Source organism: Denticeps clupeoides, unplaced genomic scaffold (assembly GCF_900700375.1).
Source record: "Denticeps clupeoides unplaced genomic scaffold, fDenClu1.1, whole genome shotgun sequence".
Classification (NCBI taxonomy): Eukaryota; Metazoa; Chordata; class Actinopteri; order Clupeiformes; family Denticipitidae; genus Denticeps; species Denticeps clupeoides.
In genome coordinates, this window is record NW_021629984.1 from 2,501 (window position 1) to 22,097 (window position 19,597).

The following is a 19,597-nucleotide window of genomic DNA, read 5'->3' on the forward strand; positions in this document are numbered from 1 at the left end:
ATACTTTCATTTTAAAAGTTTTTGAATAGTTAAAGCTTACAGCACCTGGTATTCCCAGGTAGTCTCCCATCCAAGTACTAACCAGGCCCAAGCCTTCTTAGCTTCTGAGATCAGATAAGATTGGGCATTCTTCAGCTGGTTTGTCCATTCACAAACTCTGCTTGAAAATCTTGAACTTTAAACAAAAGGGGCTTGAACACATATCAAAGAGTGAAAACTCCCGCTTTACTGTCATAATTATGATGGAGAAAAGGCAAAAAAAGCTAACAAAGCCATGTAAATACTTTCATTTTAAAAGTTTTTCAATAGTTAAAGCTTACAGCACCTGATATTCCCAGGTAGTCTCCCATCCAAGTACTAACCAGGCCCAAGCCTTCTGAGCTTCTGAGATCAGACAAGATTGGGCATTCTTCAGCTGGTTTGTCCGTACACAAACTCTGCTTGAAAATCTTGAACTTTAAACCAAAGGGGCTTAAACACATATCAAAGAGTGAAAACTCACGCTTTACTGTCATAATTATTATGGAGAAAAGGCAAAAAAAGCTAACAAAGCCATGTAAATACTTTCATTTTAAAAGTTTTTCAATAGTTAAAGCTTACAGCATCTGGTATTCCCAGGTAGTCTCCCATCCAAGTACTAACCAGGCCCAAGCCTTCTCAGCTTCTTAGATCAGACAAGATTGGGCATCTTTCAGCTGGTTTGTCCGTACACAAACTCTGCTTGAAAATCTTGAACTTTAAACCAAAGGGGCTTGAACACATATCAAAGAGTGAAAACTCCCGCTTTACTGTCATAATTATGATGGAGAAAAGGCAAAAAAAGCTAACAAAGCCATGTAAATACTTTCATTTTAAAAGTTTTTCAATAGTTAAAGCTTACAGCACCTGGTATTCCCAGGTAGTCTCCCATCCAAGTACTAACCAGGCCCAAGCCTTCTTAGCTTCTGAGATCAGAAAAGATTGGGCATTCTTCAGCTGGTTTGTCCATACACAAACTCTGCTTGAAAATCTTGAACTTTAAACCAAAGGTGCTTGAACACATATTAAAGAGTGAAAACTCCCACTTTACTGTCATAATTATGATGGAGAAAAGGCAAAAAAAGCTAACAAAGCCATGTAAATACTTTCATTTTAAAAGTTTTTCAACAGTTAAAGCTTACAGCACCTGGTATTCCCAGGTAGCCTCAAATTATGATGGAGAAAAGGCAAAAAGTTTGAGTGGTAAGCTTTTATTTGCAATACAACAAATAAAGTGCTAACCTTCTAGAGGCAATGCAATACTGGGTCGATGAATGGAGCAGATAGAGCAGGCCCTATTGCCGACTCCCTGTTCTAAAAATCCGCTTAATATGACGAATCAGATATTAAATTGACATCAGGATGCGTAGCACCTTAAGGCCGAGGGCTGGAAAACCCCACCTAATCGATTCAGCTCCACCCCACTCTATAGCCAAGCCAGTGAATGATCGTTGTAGAGCACACACACACAAAGAAACCTGAAGAGAAGTTTAAAAAAAAAAAAAAAAAGATAAAAGGCGGGAAAACATATCAAAGAAAGAAAATACCCCTTAACTTACTTTAAAAAAAAGTTAACAAAGTGATGTAAATACTTTCATTTTAAAAGTTTCACAATAGTTAAAGCTTTCAGCACCTGGCATTCCCACGTAGTCTCCCATCCAAGTACTAACCAGGCCCAACCCTTCTTAGCTTCTGAGATCAGACAAGATTGGGCAATCTTCAGCTGGTATGTCCGTAAGCAAACTCTGCTTGAAAATCTTGAACTTTAAACCAAAGGGGCTTAAACACATATCAAAGAGTGAAAACTCACGCTTTACTGTCATAATTATTATGGAGAAAAGGAAAAAAAAAGCTAACAAAGCCATGTAAATACTTTCATTTTAAAAGTTTTTCAATAGTTAAAGCTTACAGCACCTGGTATTCCCAGGTAGTCTCCCATCCAAGTACTAACCAGGCCCAAGCCTTCTTAGCTTCTGAGATCAGACAAGATTGGGCATTCTTCAGCTGGTTTGTCTATTCACAAACTCTGCTTGAAAATCTTGAACTTTAAACAAAAGGGGCTTGAACACATATCAAAGAGTGAAAACTCCCACTTTACTGTCATAATTATGATGGAGAAAAGGCAAAAAAAGCTAACAAAGCCATGTAAATACTTTCATTTTAAAAGTTTTTCAATAGTTAAAGCTTACAGCATCTGGTATTCCCAGGTAGTCTCCCATCCAAGTACTAACCAGGCCCAAGCCTTCTCAGCTTCTTAGATCAGACAAGATTGGGCATCTTTCAGCTGGTTTGTCCGTACACAAACTCTGCTTGAAAATCTTGAACTTTAAACCAAAGGGGCTTGAACACATATCAAAGAGTGAAAACTCCCGCTTTACTGTCATAATTATGATGGAGAAAAGGCAAAAAAAGCTAACAAAGCCATGTAAATACTTTCATTTTAAAAGTTTTTCAATAGTTAAAGCTTACAGCACCTGGTATTCCCAGGTAGTCTCCCATCCAAGTACTAACCAGTCCCAAGCCTTCTTAGCTTCTGAGATCAGACAAGATTGGGCATTCTTCAGCTGGTTTGTCCATACACAAACTCTGCTTGAAAATCTTGAACTTTAAACCAAAGGTGCTTGAACACATATTAAAGAGTGAAACTCCCACTTTACTGTCATAATTATGATGGAGAAAAGGCAAAAAAAGCTAACAAAGCCATGTAAATACTTTCATTTTAAAAGTTTTTCAATAGTTAAAGCTTATAGCACCTGGTATTCCCAGGTAGTCTCCCATCCAAGTACTAACCAGGCCCAAGCCTTCTTAGCTTCTTAGATCAGACAAGTTTGGGCATTCTTCAGCTGGTTTGTCCGTACACAAACTCTGCTTGAAAATCTTGATCTTTAAACCAAATGGGCTTGAACACATATCAAAGAGTGAAAACTCCGCTTTACTGTCAAATTATGATGGAGAAAAGGCAAAAAAAGCTAACAAAGCCATGTAAATACTTTCATTTTAAAAGTTTTTCAACAGTTAAAGCTTACAGCACCTGGTATTCCCAGGTAGCCTCAAATTATGATGGAGAAAAGGCAAAAAGTTTGAGTGGTAAGCTTTTATTTGCAATACAACAAATAAAGTGCTAACCTTCTAGAGGCAATGCAATACTGGGTCGATGAATGGAGCAGATAGAGCAGGCCCTATTGCCGACTCCCTGTTCTAAAAATCCGCTTAATATGACGAATCAGATATTAAATTGACATCAGGATGCGTAGCACCTTAAGGCCGAGGGCTGGAAAACCCCACCTAATCGATTCAGCTCCACCCCACTCTATAGCCAAGCCAGTGAATGATCGTTGTAGAGCACACACAGACAAAGAAACCTGAAGAGAAGTTTAAAAAAAAAAATAAATAAATAAATAAAATAAAGATAAAAGGCGGGAAAACATATCAAAGAAAGAAAATACCCCTTAACTTACTTTTAAAAAAAGTTAACAAAGTGATGTAAATACTTTCATTTTAAAAGTTTTACAATAGTTAAAGCTTACAGCACCTGGCATTCCCACGTAGTCTCCAATGCAAGCACTAACCAGGCCCAAGCCTTCTTAGCTTCTGAGATCAGACAAGATTGGACATTCTTCAGCTGGTTTGTCCGTACACAAACTCTGCTTGAAAATCTTGAACTTTAAACCAAAGGGGCTTGAACACATATCAAAGAGTGAAAACTCCCGCCTTAATGTCAAATTATGATGGAGAAAAGGCAAAAAGTTGGAGTGGTAAACTTTTATTTGCAATACAACAAATAAAGTGCACACCTTCTAGAGGCAATGCAATACTGGGTCGATGAATGGAGCAGATGAAGCAGGCCCTATTGTCGACTCCCTGTTCTAAAAATCCGCTTAATATGACGAATCAGATATTAAATTGACATCAGGATGCGTAGCACCTTAAGGCCGAGGGCTGCAAAACCCCACCTAATCGATTCAGCTCCACCCCACTCAATAGCCAAGCCTGTGAATGATCGTTGTAGAGCACACACAGACAAAGAAACCTGAAGAGAAGTTTAAAAAAAAAAAAAAAAAAGATAAAAGGCGGGAAAACATATCAAAGAAAGAAAATACCCCTTAACTTACTTTAAAAAAAAGTTAACAAAGTGATGTAAATACTTTCATTTTAAAAGTTTCACAATAGTTAAAGCTTTCAGCACCTGGCATTCCCACGTAGTCTCCCATCCAAGTACTAACCAGGCCCAACCCTTCTTAGCTTCTGAGATCAGACAAGATTGGGCAATCTTCAGCTGGTATGTCCGTAAGCAAACTCTGCTTGAAAATCTTGAACTTTAAACCAAAGGGGCTTAAACACATATCAAAGAGTGAAAACTCACGCTTTACTGTCATAATTATTATGGAGAAAAGGAAAAAAAAGCTAACAAAGCCATGTAAATACTTTCATTTTAAAAGTTTTTCAATAGTTAAAGCTTACAGCACCTGGTATTCCCAGGTAGTCTCCCATCCAAGTACTAACCAGGCCCAAGCCTTCTTAGCTTCTGAGATCAGACAAGATTGGGCATTCTTCAGCTGGTTTGTCCATTCACAAACTCTGCTTGAAAATCTTGAACTTTAAACAAAAGGGGCTTGAACACATATCAAAGAGTGAAAACTCCCACTTTACTGTCATACGTATGATGGAGAAAAGGCAAAAAAAGCTAACAAAGCCATGTAAATACTTTCATTTTAAGAGTTTTTCAATAGTTAAAGCTTACAGCACCTGATATTCCCAGGTAGTCTCCCATCCAAGTACTAACCAGGCCCAAGCCTTCTGAGCTTCTGAGATCAGACAAGATTGGGCATTCTTCAGCTGGTTTGTCCGTACACAAACTCTGCTTGAAAATCTTGAACTTTAAACCAAAGGGGCTTAAACACATATCAAAGAGTGAAAACTCACGCTTTACTGTCATAATTATTATGGAGAAAAGGCAAAAAAAGCTAACAAAGCCATGTAAATACTTTCATTTTAAAAGTTTTTCAATAGTTAAAGCTTACAGCATCTGGTATTCCCAGGTAGTCTCCCATCCAAGTACTAACCAGGCCCAAGCCTTCTCAGCTTCTTAGATCAGACAAGATTGGGCATCTTTCAGCTGGTTTGTCCGTACACAAACTCTGCTTGAAAATCTTGAACTTTAAACCAAAGGGGCTTGAACACATATCAAAGAGTGAAAACTCACGCTTTACTGTCATAATTATGATGGAGAAAAGGCAAAAAAAGCTAACAAAGCCATGTAAATACTTTCATTTTAAAAGTTTTTCAATAGTTAAAGCTTACAGCACCTGGTATTCCCAGGTAGTCTCCCATCCAAGTACTAACCAGGCCCAAGCCTTCTTAGCTTCTGAGATCAGACAAGATTGGGCATTCTTCAGCTGGTTTGTCCATACACAAACTCTGCTTGAAAATCTTGAACTTTAAACCAAAGGTGCTTGAACACATATTAAAGAGTGAAAACTCCCACTTTACTGTCATAATTATGATGGAGAAAAGGCAAAAAAAGCTAACAAAGCCATGTAAATACTTTCATTTTAAAAGTTTTTCAATAGTTAAAGCTTATAGCACCTGGTATTCCCAGGTAGTCTCCCATCCAAGTACTAACCAGGCCCAAGCCTTCTTAGCTTCTTAGATCAGACAAGTTTGGGCATTCTTCAGCTGGTTTGTCCGTACACAAACTCTGCTTGAAAATCTTAATCTTTAAACCAAATGGGCTTGAACACATATCAAAGAGTGAAAACTCCGCTTTACTGTCAAATTATGATGGAGAAAAGGCAAAAAAAGCTAACAAAGCCATGTAAATACTTTCATTTTAAAAGTTTTTCAACAGTTAAAGCTTACAGCACCTGGTATTCCCAGGTAGCCTCAAATTATGATGGAGAAAAGGCAAAAAGTTTGAGTGGTAAGCTTTTATTTGCAATACAACTAATAAAGTGCTAACCTTCTAGAGGCAATGCAATACTGGGTCGATGAATGGAGCAGATGGAGCAGGCCCTATTGCCGACTCCCTGTTCTAAAAATCCGCTTAATATGACAAATCAGATATTAAATTGACATCAGGATGCGTAGCACCTTAAGGCCGAGGGCTGGAAAACCCCACCTAATCGATTCAGCTCCACCCCACTCTATAGCCAAGCCTGTGAATGATTGTTGTAGAGCACACACAGACAAAGAAACCTGAAGAGAAGTTTAAAAAATAAATAAATAAATAAATAAAATAAAGATAAAAGGCGGGAAAACATATCAAAGAAAGAAAATACCCCTTAACTTACTTTTAAAAAAAGTTAACAAAGTGATGTAAATACTTTCATTTTAAAAGTTTTACAATAGTTAAAGCTTACAGCACCTGGCATTCCCACGTAGTCTCCAATGCAAGTACTAACCAGGCCCAAGCCTTCTTAGCTTCTGAGATCAGACAAGATTGGACATTCTTCAGCTGGTTTGTCCGTACACAAACTCTGCTTGAAAATCTTGAACTTTAAACCAAAGGGGCTTGAACACATATCAAAGAGTGAAAACTCCGGCTTTACTGTCATAATTATGATGGAGAAAAGGCAAAAAAAGCTAACAAAGCCATGTAAATACTTTCATTTTAAAAGTTTTTCAATAGTTAAAGCTTACAGCACCTGGTATTCCCAGGTAGTCTCCCATCCAAGTACTAACCAGGCCCAAGCCTTCTTAGCTTCTGAGATCAGACAAGTTTGGGCATTCTTCAGCTGGTTTGTCCGTACACAAACTCTGCTTGAAAATCTTGAACTTTAAACCAAAGGGGCTTGAACACATATCAAAGAGTGAAAACTCCGGCTTTACTGTCATAATTATGATGGAGAAAAGGCAAAAAAAGCTAACAAAGCCATGTAAATACTTTCATTTTAAAAGTTTTTCAATAGTTAAAGCTTACAGCACCTGGCATTCCCACGTAGTCTCCCATCCAAGTACTAACCAGGCCCAAGCCTTCTTAGCTTCTGAGATCAGACAAGTTTGGGCATTCTTCGGCTGGTTTGTCTGTACACAAACTCGGCTTGAAAATCTTGAACTTTAAACCAAAGGGGCTTGAACACATATCAAAGAGTGAAAACTCCGGCTTTACTGTCATAATTATGATGGAGAAAAGGCAAAAAAAGCTAACAAAGCCATGTAAATACTTTCATTTTAAAAGTTTTTCAATAGTTAAAGCTTACAGCAGCTGGTATTTCCAGGTAGTCTTGTCCGTACACAAACTCTGCTTGAAAATCTTGAACTTTAAACCAAAGGGGCTTGAACACATATCAAAGAGTGAAAACTCCCGCTTTACTGTAGAATTATGATGGAGAAAAGGCAAAAAGTTGGAGTGGTAAGCTTTTATTTGCAATACAACAAATAAAGTGCACACCTTCTAGAGGCACTGCAATACTGGGTCGATGAATGGAGCAGATGGAGCAGGCCCTATTGCCAACTCCCTGTTCTAAAAATCCGCTTAATATGACGAATCAGATATTAAATTGACATCAGGGTGCGTAGCACCTTAAGGCCGAGAGCTGAAAAAACCCCACCTAATCGATTCAGCTCCACCCCACTCCATAGCCAAGCCTGTGAATGATAGTTGTAGAGCACACACAGACAAAGAAACCTGAAGAGAAGTTTAAAAAAAAAAAAAAAAAAGATAAAAGGCGGGAAAACATTTCAAAGAAAAAAAAAATACCCCTTAACTTACTTTAAAAAAAGTTAACAAAGTGATGTAAATACTTTCATTTTAAAAGTTTTACAATAGTTAAAGCTTACAGCACCTGGCATTCCCACGTAGTCTCCCATCCAAGTACTAACCAGGCCCAAGCCTTCTTAGCTTCTGAGATCAGACAAGATTGGGCAATCTTCAGCTGGTATGTCCGTAAGCAAACTCTGTTTGAAAATCTTGGACTTTAAACAAAAGGGCTTTGAAAACATTTTAAAGTGCGAAAACTCCCGCTTTACTGTCAAATTATGATGGAGAAAAGGCAAAAAAAGCTAACAAAGCCATGTAAATACTTTCATTTAAAAAGTTTTTCAATAGTTAAAGCTTACAGCACCTGGTATTCCCAGGTAGTCTCCCATCTAAGTACTAACCAGGCCCAAGCCTTCTTAGCTTCTGAGATCAGACAAGATTGGGCAATCTTCAGCTGGTATGTCCGTAAGCAAACTCTGCTTGAAAATCTTGGACTTTAAACAAAAGGACTTTGAAAACATTATAAAGTGCGAAAACTCCCGCTTTACTGTCAAATTATGATGGAGAAAAGGCAAAAAAAGTTAACAAATCCATGTAAATACTTTCATTTAAAAAGTTTTTCAATAGTTAAAGCTTACAGCACCTGGTATTCCCAGGTAGTCTCCCATCCAAGTACTAACCAGGCCCAAGCCTTCTTAGCTTCTGAGATCAGACAAGATTGGGCATTCTTCAGCTGGTTTGTCCATACACAAACTCTGCTTGAAAATCTTGAACTTTAAACCAAAAGGGCTTGAACACATATCAAAGAGTGAAAACTCCCGCTTTACTGTCATAATTATGATGGAGAAAAGGCAAAAAAAGCTAACAAAGCCATGTAAATACTTTCATTTTAAAAGTTTTTCTATAGTTAAAGCTTACAGCACCTGGTATTCCCAATTAGTCTCCCATCTAAGTACTAACCAGGCCCAAGCCTTCTGAGCTTCTGAGATCAGACAAGATTGGGCATTCTTCAGCTGGTTTGTCCGTACACAAACTCTGCTTGAAAATCCAGAACTTTAAACCAAAGGGGCTTGAACACATATCAAAGAGTGAAAACTCCCGCTTTACTGTCAAATTATGATGGAGAAAAGGCAAAAAAAGCTAACAAAGCCATGTAAATACTTTCATTTAAAAGGTTTTTCAATAGTTAAAGCTTACAGCACCTGGTATTCCCAGGTAGTCTCCCATCCCAGTACTAACCAGGCCCAAGCCTTCTTAGCTTCTGAGATCAGACAAGATTGGGCATTTTTCAGCTGGTTTGTCCGTACACAAACTCTGCTTGAAAATCTTGAACTTTAAACCAAAGGGGCTTGAACACATATCAAAGAGTGAAAACTCCGGCTTTACTGTCATAATTATGATGGAGAAAAGGCAAAAAAGTCAAGTCAAGTCAAGTCAAGTCAACTTTATTGTCAATTCTGCCACATGTACAGGACATGCAGAGAATTGAAATTACGTTACTCTCTGACCCATAAGAATAACATTAAATACAAAAACAGTAACAGTAACGAATACAGAGTATAAATACAATTTAAAAAGAAAGGCACAATATACAATTTTAAAAACACCATGTACAAATAAGGGCACATGGTGGAGAGTGCAACATCAGGAGAGTGCAAAAACCAATAGTGCAACAGAGTTTTTAGTTTAAAGTGACGAAGTGAAAGTGAGGTAGATGGCAGACCAGAGCTGCACAGAGTGACTGGTGCATGGTCAGTTTGTGTGATTTAGAGTTCAGAAAGTTTGTGGAGCAGAAGAGGGGAGTGAGGGGAGTGGGGGCAGAGCCGGGAGGGAGTTGAGTTTCCTGACCGCCTGATGGGTGAAGCTGTCCTTCAGTCTGCTGGTCCTGGCCTGGAGACTCCGCAGTCTCCTCCCTGATGGCAGCAGGCTGAAGAAGGTTTGCATTGGATGGGTGGGATCAGCTGCTATGCAGAGGGCTTTCTTGGTGAGCCGTGTACTGTAGATGTCTTGGAGGGAGGGGAGAGGGACACCGATGATTCTCTCAGCTGCTGTGACTATGCGTTGGAGAGTTTTTTGGCAGGACGCATTGCAGGCTCCAAACCACACAGTGATGCAGCTGGACAGGATGCTCTCGATGGTTCCTCGGTAGAATGTGTGCATGATGGGGGCTGGTGCTCTTGCTCTTCTTAGTTTGCGGAGGAAGTAAAGACGCTGCTGTGCTTTCTTGGCCAGTGCAGTGGTGTTTTTTGTCCAGGAGAGATCCTCGGTAATGTGCACACCCAGGAACTTGGTGCTGCTCACTCTCTCCACAGATGCACCGTTGATGGTCAGAGGAGCATGCTGAGTGTTTCCTCTCCTGAAGTCAACAACAATCTCTTTCGTTTTCTCCACATTCAGGGAGAGATTGTTGTCTCCGCACCACTTGGCCAGGCGGCTCACCTCGCTTCTGTAGTTAGACTCATCCCTGTTATTAATGAGACCCACCACAGTCGTGTCATATGCAAACTTGATGAAGAGGTTGGAGCAGTGTGACGGAGTGCAGTCGTGGGTCAGCAGAGTAAAGAGAAGGGGGCTCAGCACACATCCCTGAGGAGCCCCCGTGTTAAGGACGATGGTGCTGGATGTGCTACTGCCAACCCGTACTGCTTGTGGTCTTCCTGTGAAGAAGTCCAACAGCCAGTTACACAGTGAGGTGTTGAGCCCCAGCTGGATCAGTTTTTGTGTGAGCTGTTGTGGGATTATTGTGTTAAATGCTGAACTGAAGTCTATGAACAGCATTCGAACATATGAGTCTTTATTGTCCAGATGTGTGAGTGCTGAGTGGAGTGCAGTGGAGATGGCATCATCGGTTGAGCGGTTGGGCCGATATGCAAACTGGAAGGGGTCCAGTGAGGGGGGGAGGGCAGACTTGATGTGCTTCATGACTAGCCGTTCAAAGCACTTCATGAGGATGGGGGTAAGTGCAATTGGACGGTAGTCATTAAAGCAGGAAGGAGATGACTTTTTTGGCACCGGAATGATTGTTGTGTCTAACAAAGCCATGTAAATACTTTCATTTTAAAAGTTTTCAATAGTTAAAGCTTACAGCACCTGGTATTCCCAGGTAGTCTCCCATCCAAGTACTAACCAGGCCCAAGCCTTCTTAGCTTCTGAGATCAGACAAGTTTGGGCATTCTTCAGCTGGTTTGTCCGTACACAAACTCTGCTTGAAAATCTTGAACTTTAAACCAAAGGGGCTTGAACACATATCAAAGAGTGAAAACTCCCGCTTTACTGTCAAATTATGATGGAGAAAAGGCAAAAAAAGCTAACAAAGCCATGTAAATACTTTCATTTTAAAAGTTTTTCAATAGTTAAAGCTTACAGCACCTGGCATTCCCACGTAGTCTCCCATCCAAGTACTAACCAGACCCAAGCCTTCTTAGCTTCTGAGATCAGACAAGTTTGGGCATTCTTTGGCTGGTTTGTCCGTACACAAACTCTGCTTGAAAATCTTGAACTTTAAACCAAAGGGGCTTGAACACATATCAAAGAGTGAAAACTCCGGCTTTACTGTCATAATTATGATGGAGAAAAGGCAAAAAAAGCTAACAAAGCCATGTAAATACTTTCATTTTAAAAGTTTTTCAATAGTTAAAGCTTACAGCAGCTGGTATTTCCAGGTAGTCTTGTCCGTACACAAACTCTGCTTGAAAATCTTGAACTTTAAACCAAAGGGGCTTGAACACATATCAAAGAGTGAAAACTCCCGCTTTACTGTAGAATTATGATGGAGAAAAGGCAAAAAGTTGGAGTGGTAAGCTTTTATTTGCAATACAACAAATAAAGTGCACACCTTCTAGAGGCACTGCAATACTGGGTCGATGAATGGAGCAGATGGAGCAGGCACTATTGCCGACTCCCTGTTCTAAAAATTCGCTTAATATGACGAATCAGATATTAAATTGACATCAGGATGCGTAGCACCTTAAGGCCGAGGGCTGGAAAACCCTACCTAATCGATTCAGCTCCACCCCACTCCATAGCCAAGCCTGTGAATGATCATTGTAGAGCACACACAGACAAAGAAACCTGAAGAGAAGTTTAAAAATAAATAAATAAATGAATAAAAAAAAAAAGATAAAAGGCGGGAAAACATATCAAAGAAAGAAAATACCCCTTAACTTACTTTTAAAAAAAGTTAACAAAGTGATGTAAATACTTTCATTTTAAAAGTATTACAATAGTTAAAGCTTACAGCACCTGGCATTCCCACGTAGTCTCCCATCCAAGTACTAACCAGGCCCAAGCCTTCTTAGCTTCTGAGATCAGACAAGATTGGGCAATCATCAGCTGGTATGTCCGTAAGCAAACTCTGCTTGAAAATCTTGGACTTTAAACAAAAGGACTTTGAAAACATTATAAAGTGCGAAAACTCCCGCTTTACTGTCAAATTATGATGGAGAAAAGGCAAAAAAAGTTAACAAAGCCATGTAAGTACTTTCATTGAAAAAGTTTTTCAATAGTTAAAGCTTACAGCACCTGGTATTTCCAGGTAGCCTCCCATCCAAGTACTAACCTGGCCCATGCCTTCTTAGCTTCTGAGATCAGACAAGATTGGGCATTCTTCAGCTGGTTTGTCCGTACACAAACTCTGCTTGAAAATCTTGAACTTTAAACCAAAGGGGCTTGAACACATATCAAAGAGTGAAAACTCCCGCTTTACTGTCATAATTATGATGGAGAAAAGGCAAAAAAAGCTAACAAAGCCATGTAAATACTTTCATTTTAAAAGTTTTTCAATAGTTAAAGCTTACAGCACCTGGTATTCCCAGGTAGTCTCCCATCCAAGTACTAACCAGGCCCAAGCCTTCTGAGCTTCTGAGATCAGACAAGATTGGGCATTCTTCAGCTGGTTTGTCCGTACACAAACTCTGCTTGAAAATCTTGAACTTTAAACCAAAGGGGCTTGAACACATATCAAAGAGTGAAAACTCCGCTTTACTGTCAATTTATGATGGAGAAAAGGCAAAAAGTTGGAGTGGTAAGCTTTTATTTGCAATACAACAAATAAAGTGCACACCTTCTAGAGGCAATGCAATACTGGGTCGATGAATGGAGCAGATGGATTAGGCCCTATTGCCAACTCCCTGTTCTAAAAATCCGCTTAATATGACGAATCAGATATTAAATTGACATCAGGGTGCGTAGCATCTTAAGGCCGAGAGCTGAAAAAACCCCACCTAATCGATTCAGCTCCACCCCACTCCATAGCCAAGCCTGTGAATGATCGTTGTAGAGCACACACAGACAAAGAAACCTGAAGAGAAGTTTAAAAAAAAAAAAAAAAAAGATAAAAGGCGGGAAAACATTTCAAAGAAAAAAAAAAAAAACCCTTAACTTACTTTAAAAAAAGTTAACAAAGTGATGTAAATACTTTCATTTTAAAAGTTTTACAATAGTTAAAGCTTACAGCACCTGGCATTCCCACGTAGTCTCCCATCCAAGTACTAACCAGGCCCAAGCCTTCTTAGCTTCTGAGATCAGACAAGATTGGACAATCTTCAGCTGGTATGTCCGTAAGCAAACTCTGCTTGAAAATCTTGGACTTTAAACAAAAGGGCTTTGAAAACATTTTAAAGTGCGAAAACTCCCGCTTTACTGTCAAATTATGATGGAGAAAAGGCAAAAAAAGCTAACAAAGCCATGTAAATACTTTCATTTAAAAAGTTTTTCAATAGTTAAAGCTTACAGCACCTGGTATTCCCAGGTAGTCTCCCATCTAAGTACTAACCAGGCCCAAGCCTTCTTAGCTTCTGAGATCAGACAAGATTGGGCAATCTTCAGCTGGTATGTCCGTAAGCAAACTCTGCTTGAAAATCTTGGACTTTAAACAAAAGGGCTTTGAAAACATTTTAAAGTGCGAAAACTCCCGCTTTACTGTCAAATTATGATGGAGAAAAGGCAAAAAAAGCTAACAAAGCCATGTAAATACTTTCATTTAAAAAGTTTTTCAATAGTTAAAGCTTACAGCACCTGGTATTCCCAGGTAGTCTCCCATCTAAGTACTAACCAGGCCCAAGCCTTCTTAGCTTCTGAGATCAGACAAGATTGGGCAATCTTCAGCTGGTATGTCCGTAAGCAAACTCTGCTTGAAAATCTTGGACTTTAAACAAAAGGACTTTGAAAACATTATAAAGTGCGAAAACTCCCGCTTTACTGTCAAATTATGATGGAGAAAAGGCAAAAAAAGCTAACAAAGCCATGTAAATACTTTCATTTAAAAGTTTTTCAATAGTTAAAGCTTACAGCATCTGGTATTCCCAGGTAGTCTCCCATCCAAGTACTAACCAGGCCCAAGCCTTCTCAGCTTCTTAGATCAGACAAGATTGGGCATCTTTCAGCTGGTTTGTCCGTACACAAACTCTGCTTGAAAATCTTGAACTTTAAACCAAAGGGGCTTGAACACATATCAAAGAGTGAAAACTCACGCTTTACTGTCATAATTATGATGGAGAAAAGGCAAAAAAAGCTAACAAAGCCATGTAAATACTTTCATTTTAAAAGTTTTTCAATAGTTAAAGCTTACAGCACCTGGTATTCCCAGGTAGTCTCCCATCCAAGTACTAACCAGGCCCAAGCCTTCTTAGCTTCTGAGATCAGACAAGATTGGGCATTCTTCAGCTGGTTTGTCCATACACAAACTCTGCTTGAAAATCTTGAACTTTAAACCAAAGGTGCTTGAACACATATTAAAGAGTGAAAACTCCCACTTTACTGTCATAATTATGATGGAGAAAAGGCAAAAAAAGCTAACAAAGCCATGTAAATACTTTCATTTTAAAAGTTTTTCAATAGTTAAAGCTTATAGCACCTGGTATTCCCAGGTAGTCTCCCATCCAAGTACTAACCAGGCCCAAGCCTTCTTAGCTTCTTAGATCAGACAAGTTTGGGCATTCTTCAGCTGGTTTGTCCGTACACAAACTCTGCTTGAAAATCTTAATCTTTAAACCAAATGGGCTTGAACACATATCAAAGAGTGAAAACTCCGCTTTACTGTCAAATTATGATGGAGAAAAGGCAAAAAAAGCTAACAAAGCCATGTAAATACTTTCATTTTAAAAGTTTTTCAACAGTTAAAGCTTACAGCACCTGGTATTCCCAGGTAGCCTCAAATTATGATGGAGAAAAGGCAAAAAGTTTGAGTGGTAAGCTTTTATTTGCAATACAACTAATAAAGTGCTAACCTTCTAGAGGCAATGCAATACTGGGTCGATGAATGGAGCAGATGGAGCAGGCCCTATTGCCGACTCCCTGTTCTAAAAATCCGCTTAATATGACAAATCAGATATTAAATTGACATCAGGATGCGTAGCACCTTAAGGCCGAGGGCTGGAAAACCCCACCTAATCGATTCAGCTCCACCCCACTCTATAGCCAAGCCTGTGAATGATTGTTGTAGAGCACACACAGACAAAGAAACCTGAAGAGAAGTTTAAAAAATAAATAAATAAATAAATAAAATAAAGATAAAAGGCGGGAAAACATATCAAAGAAAGAAAATACCCCTTAACTTACTTTTAAAAAAAGTTAACAAAGTGATGTAAATACTTTCATTTTAAAAGTTTTACAATAGTTAAAGCTTACAGCACCTGGCATTCCCACGTAGTCTCCAATGCAAGTACTAACCAGGCCCAAGCCTTCTTAGCTTCTGAGATCAGACAAGATTGGACATTCTTCAGCTGGTTTGTCCGTACACAAACTCTGCTTGAAAATCTTGAACTTTAAACCAAAGGGGCTTGAACACATATCAAAGAGTGAAAACTCCGGCTTTACTGTCATAATTATGATGGAGAAAAGGCAAAAAAAGCTAACAAAGCCATGTAAATACTTTCATTTTAAAAGTTTTTCAATAGTTAAAGCTTACAGCACCTGGTATTCCCAGGTAGTCTCCCATCCAAGTACTAACCAGGCCCAAGCCTTCTTAGCTTCTGAGATCAGACAAGTTTGGGCATTCTTCAGCTGGTTTGTCCGTACACAAACTCTGCTTGAAAATCTTGAACTTTAAACCAAAGGGGCTTGAACACATATCAAAGAGTGAAAACTCCGGCTTTACTGTCATAATTATGATGGAGAAAAGGCAAAAAAAGCTAACAAAGCCATGTAAATACTTTCATTTTAAAAGTTTTTCAATAGTTAAAGCTTACAGCACCTGGCATTCCCACGTAGTCTCCCATCCAAGTACTAACCAGGCCCAAGCCTTCTTAGCTTCTGAGATCAGACAAGTTTGGGCATTCTTCGGCTGGTTTGTCTGTACACAAACTCGGCTTGAAAATCTTGAACTTTAAACCAAAGGGGCTTGAACACATATCAAAGAGTGAAAACTCCGGCTTTACTGTCATAATTATGATGGAGAAAAGGCAAAAAAAGCTAACAAAGCCATGTAAATACTTTCATTTTAAAAGTTTTTCAATAGTTAAAGCTTACAGCAGCTGGTATTTCCAGGTAGTCTTGTCCGTACACAAACTCTGCTTGAAAATCTTGAACTTTAAACCAAAGGGGCTTGAACACATATCAAAGAGTGAAAACTCCCGCTTTACTGTAGAATTATGATGGAGAAAAGGCAAAAAGTTGGAGTGGTAAGCTTTTATTTGCAATACAACAAATAAAGTGCACACCTTCTAGAGGCACTGCAATACTGGGTCGATGAATGGAGCAGATGGAGCAGGCCCTATTGCCAACTCCCTGTTCTAAAAATCCGCTTAATATGACGAATCAGATATTAAATTGACATCAGGGTGCGTAGCACCTTAAGGCCGAGAGCTGAAAAAACCCCACCTAATCGATTCAGCTCCACCCCACTCCATAGCCAAGCCTGTGAATGATAGTTGTAGAGCACACACAGACAAAGAAACCTGAAGAGAAGTTTAAAAAAAAAAAAAAAAAAAGATAAAAGGCGGGAAAACATTTCAAAGAAAAAAAAAATACCCCTTAACTTACTTTAAAAAAAGTTAACAAAGTGATGTAAATACTTTCATTTTAAAAGTTTTACAATAGTTAAAGCTTACAGCACCTGGCATTCCCACGTAGTCTCCCATCCAAGTACTAACCAGGCCCAAGCCTTCTTAGCTTCTGAGATCAGACAAGATTGGGCAATCTTCAGCTGGTATGTCCGTAAGCAAACTCTGTTTGAAAATCTTGGACTTTAAACAAAAGGGCTTTGAAAACATTTTAAAGTGCGAAAACTCCCGCTTTACTGTCAAATTATGATGGAGAAAAGGCAAAAAAAGCTAACAAAGCCATGTAAATACTTTCATTTAAAAAGTTTTTCAATAGTTAAAGCTTACAGCACCTGGTATTCCCAGGTAGTCTCCCATCTAAGTACTAACCAGGCCCAAGCCTTCTTAGCTTCTGAGATCAGACAAGATTGGGCAATCTTCAGCTGGTATGTCCGTAAGCAAACTCTGCTTGAAAATCTTGGACTTTAAACAAAAGGACTTTGAAAACATTATAAAGTGCGAAAACTCCCGCTTTACTGTCAAATTATGATGGAGAAAAGGCAAAAAAAGTTAACAAATCCATGTAAATACTTTCATTTAAAAAGTTTTTCAATAGTTAAAGCTTACAGCACCTGGTATTCCCAGGTAGTCTCCCATCCAAGTACTAACCAGGCCCAAGCCTTCTTAGCTTCTGAGATCAGACAAGATTGGGCATTCTTCAGCTGGTTTGTCCATACACAAACTCTGCTTGAAAATCTTGAACTTTAAACCAAAAGGGCTTGAACACATATCAAAGAGTGAAAACTCCCGCTTTACTGTCATAATTATGATGGAGAAAAGGCAAAAAAAGCTAACAAAGCCATGTAAATACTTTCATTTTAAAAGTTTTTCTATAGTTAAAGCTTACAGCACCTGGTATTCCCAATTAGTCTCCCATCTAAGTACTAACCAGGCCCAAGCCTTCTGAGCTTCTGAGATCAGACAAGATTGGGCATTCTTCAGCTGGTTTGTCCGTACACAAACTCTGCTTGAAAATCCAGAACTTTAAACCAAAGGGGCTTGAACACATATCAAAGAGTGAAAACTCCCGCTTTACTGTCAAATTATGATGGAGAAAAGGCAAAAAAAGCTAACAAAGCCATGTAAATACTTTCATTTAAAAGGTTTTTCAATAGTTAAAGCTTACAGCACCTGGTATTCCCAGGTAGTCTCCCATCCCAGTACTAACCAGGCCCAAGCCTTCTTAGCTTCTGAGATCAGACAAGATTGGGCATTTTTCAGCTGGTTTGTCCGTACACAAACTCTGCTTGAAAATCTTGAACTTTAAACCAAAGGGGCTTGAACACATATCAAAGAGTGAAAACTCCGGCTTTACTGTCATAATTATGATGGAGAAAAGGCAAAAAAGTCAAGTCAAGTCAAGTCAAGTCAACTTTATTGTCAATTCTGCCACATGTACAGGACATGCAGAGAATTGAAATTACGTTACTCTCTGACCCATAAGAATAACATTAAATACAAAAACAGTAACAGTAACGAATACAGAGTATAAATACAATTTAAAAAGAAAGGCACAATATACAATTTTAAAAACACCATGTACAAATAAGGGCACATGGTGGAGAGTGCAACATCAGGAGAGTGCAAAAACCAATAGTGCAACAGAGTTTTTAGTTTAAAGTGACGAAGTGAAAGTGAGGTAGATGGCAGACCAGAGCTGCACAGAGTGACTGGTGCATGGTCAGTTTGTGTGATTTAGAGTTCAGAAAGTTTGTGGAGCAGAAGAGGGGAGTGAGGGGAGTGGGGGCAGAGCCGGGAGGGAGTTGAGTTTCCTGACCGCCTGATGGGTGAAGCTGTCCTTCAGTCTGCTGGTCCTGGCCTGGAGACTCCGCAGTCTCCTCCCTGATGGCAGCAGGCTGAAGAAGGTTTGCATTGGATGGGTGGGATCAGCTGCTATGCAGAGGGCTTTCTTGGTGAGCCGTGTACTGTAGATGTCTTGGAGGGAGGGGAGAGGGACACCGATGATTCTCTCAGCTGCTGTGACTATGCGTTGGAGAGTTTTTTGGCAGGACGCATTGCAGGCTCCAAACCACACAGTGATGCAGCTGGACAGGATGCTCTCGATGGTTCCTCGGTAGAATGTGTGCATGATGGGGGCTGGTGCTCTTGCTCTTCTTAGTTTGCGGAGGAAGTAAAGACGCTGCTGTGCTTTCTTGGCCAGTGCAGTGGTGTTTTTTGTCCAGGAGAGATCCTCGGTAATGTGCACACCCAGGAACTTGGTGCTGCTCACTCTCTCCACAGATGCACCGTTGATGGTCAGAGGAGCATGCTGAGTGTTTCCTCTCCTGAAGTCAACAACAATCTCTTTCGTTTTCTCCACATTCAGGGAGAGATTGTTGTCTCCGCACCACTTGGCCAGGCGGCTCACCTCGCTTCTGTAGTTAGACTCATCCCTGTTATTAATGAGACCCACCACAGTCGTGTCATATGCAAACTTGATGAAGAGGTTGGAGCAGTGTGACGGAGTGCAGTCGTGGGTCAGCAGAGTAAAGAGAAGGGGGCTCAGCACACATCCCTGAGGAGCCCCCGTGTTAAGGACGATGGTGCTGGATGTGCTACTGCCAACCCGTACTGCTTGTGGTCTTCCTGTGAAGAAGTCCAACAGCCAGTTACACAGTGAGGTGTTGAGCCCCAGCTGGATCAGTTTTTGTGTGAGCTGTTGTGGGATTATTGTGTTAAATGCTGAACTGAAGTCTATGAACAGCATTCGAACATATGAGTCTTTATTGTCCAGATGTGTGAGTGCTGAGTGGAGTGCAGTGGAGATGGCATCATCGGTTGAGCGGTTGGGCCGATATGCAAACTGGAAGGGGTCCAGTGAGGGGGGGAGGGCAGACTTGAT

At 39.8% G+C, this 19,597-nt stretch overlaps 19 pseudogenes; all 19 read right to left on the reverse strand.

Moving 5' to 3' along the window:
- Nucleotides 1-33: 33 nt before the first annotated feature.
- On the reverse strand, nucleotides 34-152 carry LOC114779119 (uncharacterized; annotated as a pseudogene).
- Nucleotides 153-873: 721 nt separating this feature from the next.
- LOC114779126 (uncharacterized) lies at nucleotides 874-992 on the reverse strand (annotated as a pseudogene).
- Nucleotides 993-5,312: 4,320 nt separating this feature from the next.
- Nucleotides 5,313-5,431, reverse strand: LOC114779111 (uncharacterized; annotated as a pseudogene).
- A 1,219-nt stretch (nucleotides 5,432-6,650) lies between these two features.
- On the reverse strand, nucleotides 6,651-6,769 carry LOC114779120 (uncharacterized; annotated as a pseudogene).
- A 1,021-nt stretch (nucleotides 6,770-7,790) lies between these two features.
- LOC114779095 (uncharacterized) lies at nucleotides 7,791-7,909 on the reverse strand (annotated as a pseudogene).
- A 160-nt stretch (nucleotides 7,910-8,069) lies between these two features.
- LOC114779092 (uncharacterized) lies at nucleotides 8,070-8,188 on the reverse strand (annotated as a pseudogene).
- Nucleotides 8,189-8,348: 160 nt separating this feature from the next.
- On the reverse strand, nucleotides 8,349-8,467 carry LOC114779112 (uncharacterized; annotated as a pseudogene).
- Nucleotides 8,468-8,907: 440 nt separating this feature from the next.
- On the reverse strand, nucleotides 8,908-9,026 carry LOC114779102 (uncharacterized; annotated as a pseudogene).
- A 1,769-nt stretch (nucleotides 9,027-10,795) lies between these two features.
- Nucleotides 10,796-10,914, reverse strand: LOC114779121 (uncharacterized; annotated as a pseudogene).
- A 1,033-nt stretch (nucleotides 10,915-11,947) lies between these two features.
- LOC114779100 (uncharacterized) lies at nucleotides 11,948-12,066 on the reverse strand (annotated as a pseudogene).
- A 1,096-nt stretch (nucleotides 12,067-13,162) lies between these two features.
- On the reverse strand, nucleotides 13,163-13,281 carry LOC114779107 (uncharacterized; annotated as a pseudogene).
- A 160-nt stretch (nucleotides 13,282-13,441) lies between these two features.
- Nucleotides 13,442-13,560, reverse strand: LOC114779104 (uncharacterized; annotated as a pseudogene).
- Nucleotides 13,561-13,720: 160 nt separating this feature from the next.
- Nucleotides 13,721-13,839, reverse strand: LOC114779116 (uncharacterized; annotated as a pseudogene).
- A 439-nt stretch (nucleotides 13,840-14,278) lies between these two features.
- On the reverse strand, nucleotides 14,279-14,397 carry LOC114779113 (uncharacterized; annotated as a pseudogene).
- A 1,219-nt stretch (nucleotides 14,398-15,616) lies between these two features.
- LOC114779122 (uncharacterized) lies at nucleotides 15,617-15,735 on the reverse strand (annotated as a pseudogene).
- A 1,022-nt stretch (nucleotides 15,736-16,757) lies between these two features.
- Nucleotides 16,758-16,876, reverse strand: LOC114779096 (uncharacterized; annotated as a pseudogene).
- Nucleotides 16,877-17,036: 160 nt separating this feature from the next.
- On the reverse strand, nucleotides 17,037-17,155 carry LOC114779127 (uncharacterized; annotated as a pseudogene).
- A 160-nt stretch (nucleotides 17,156-17,315) lies between these two features.
- On the reverse strand, nucleotides 17,316-17,434 carry LOC114779114 (uncharacterized; annotated as a pseudogene).
- A 440-nt stretch (nucleotides 17,435-17,874) lies between these two features.
- LOC114779103 (uncharacterized) lies at nucleotides 17,875-17,993 on the reverse strand (annotated as a pseudogene).
- Between the last annotated feature and the right edge of the window lie 1,604 nt (nucleotides 17,994-19,597).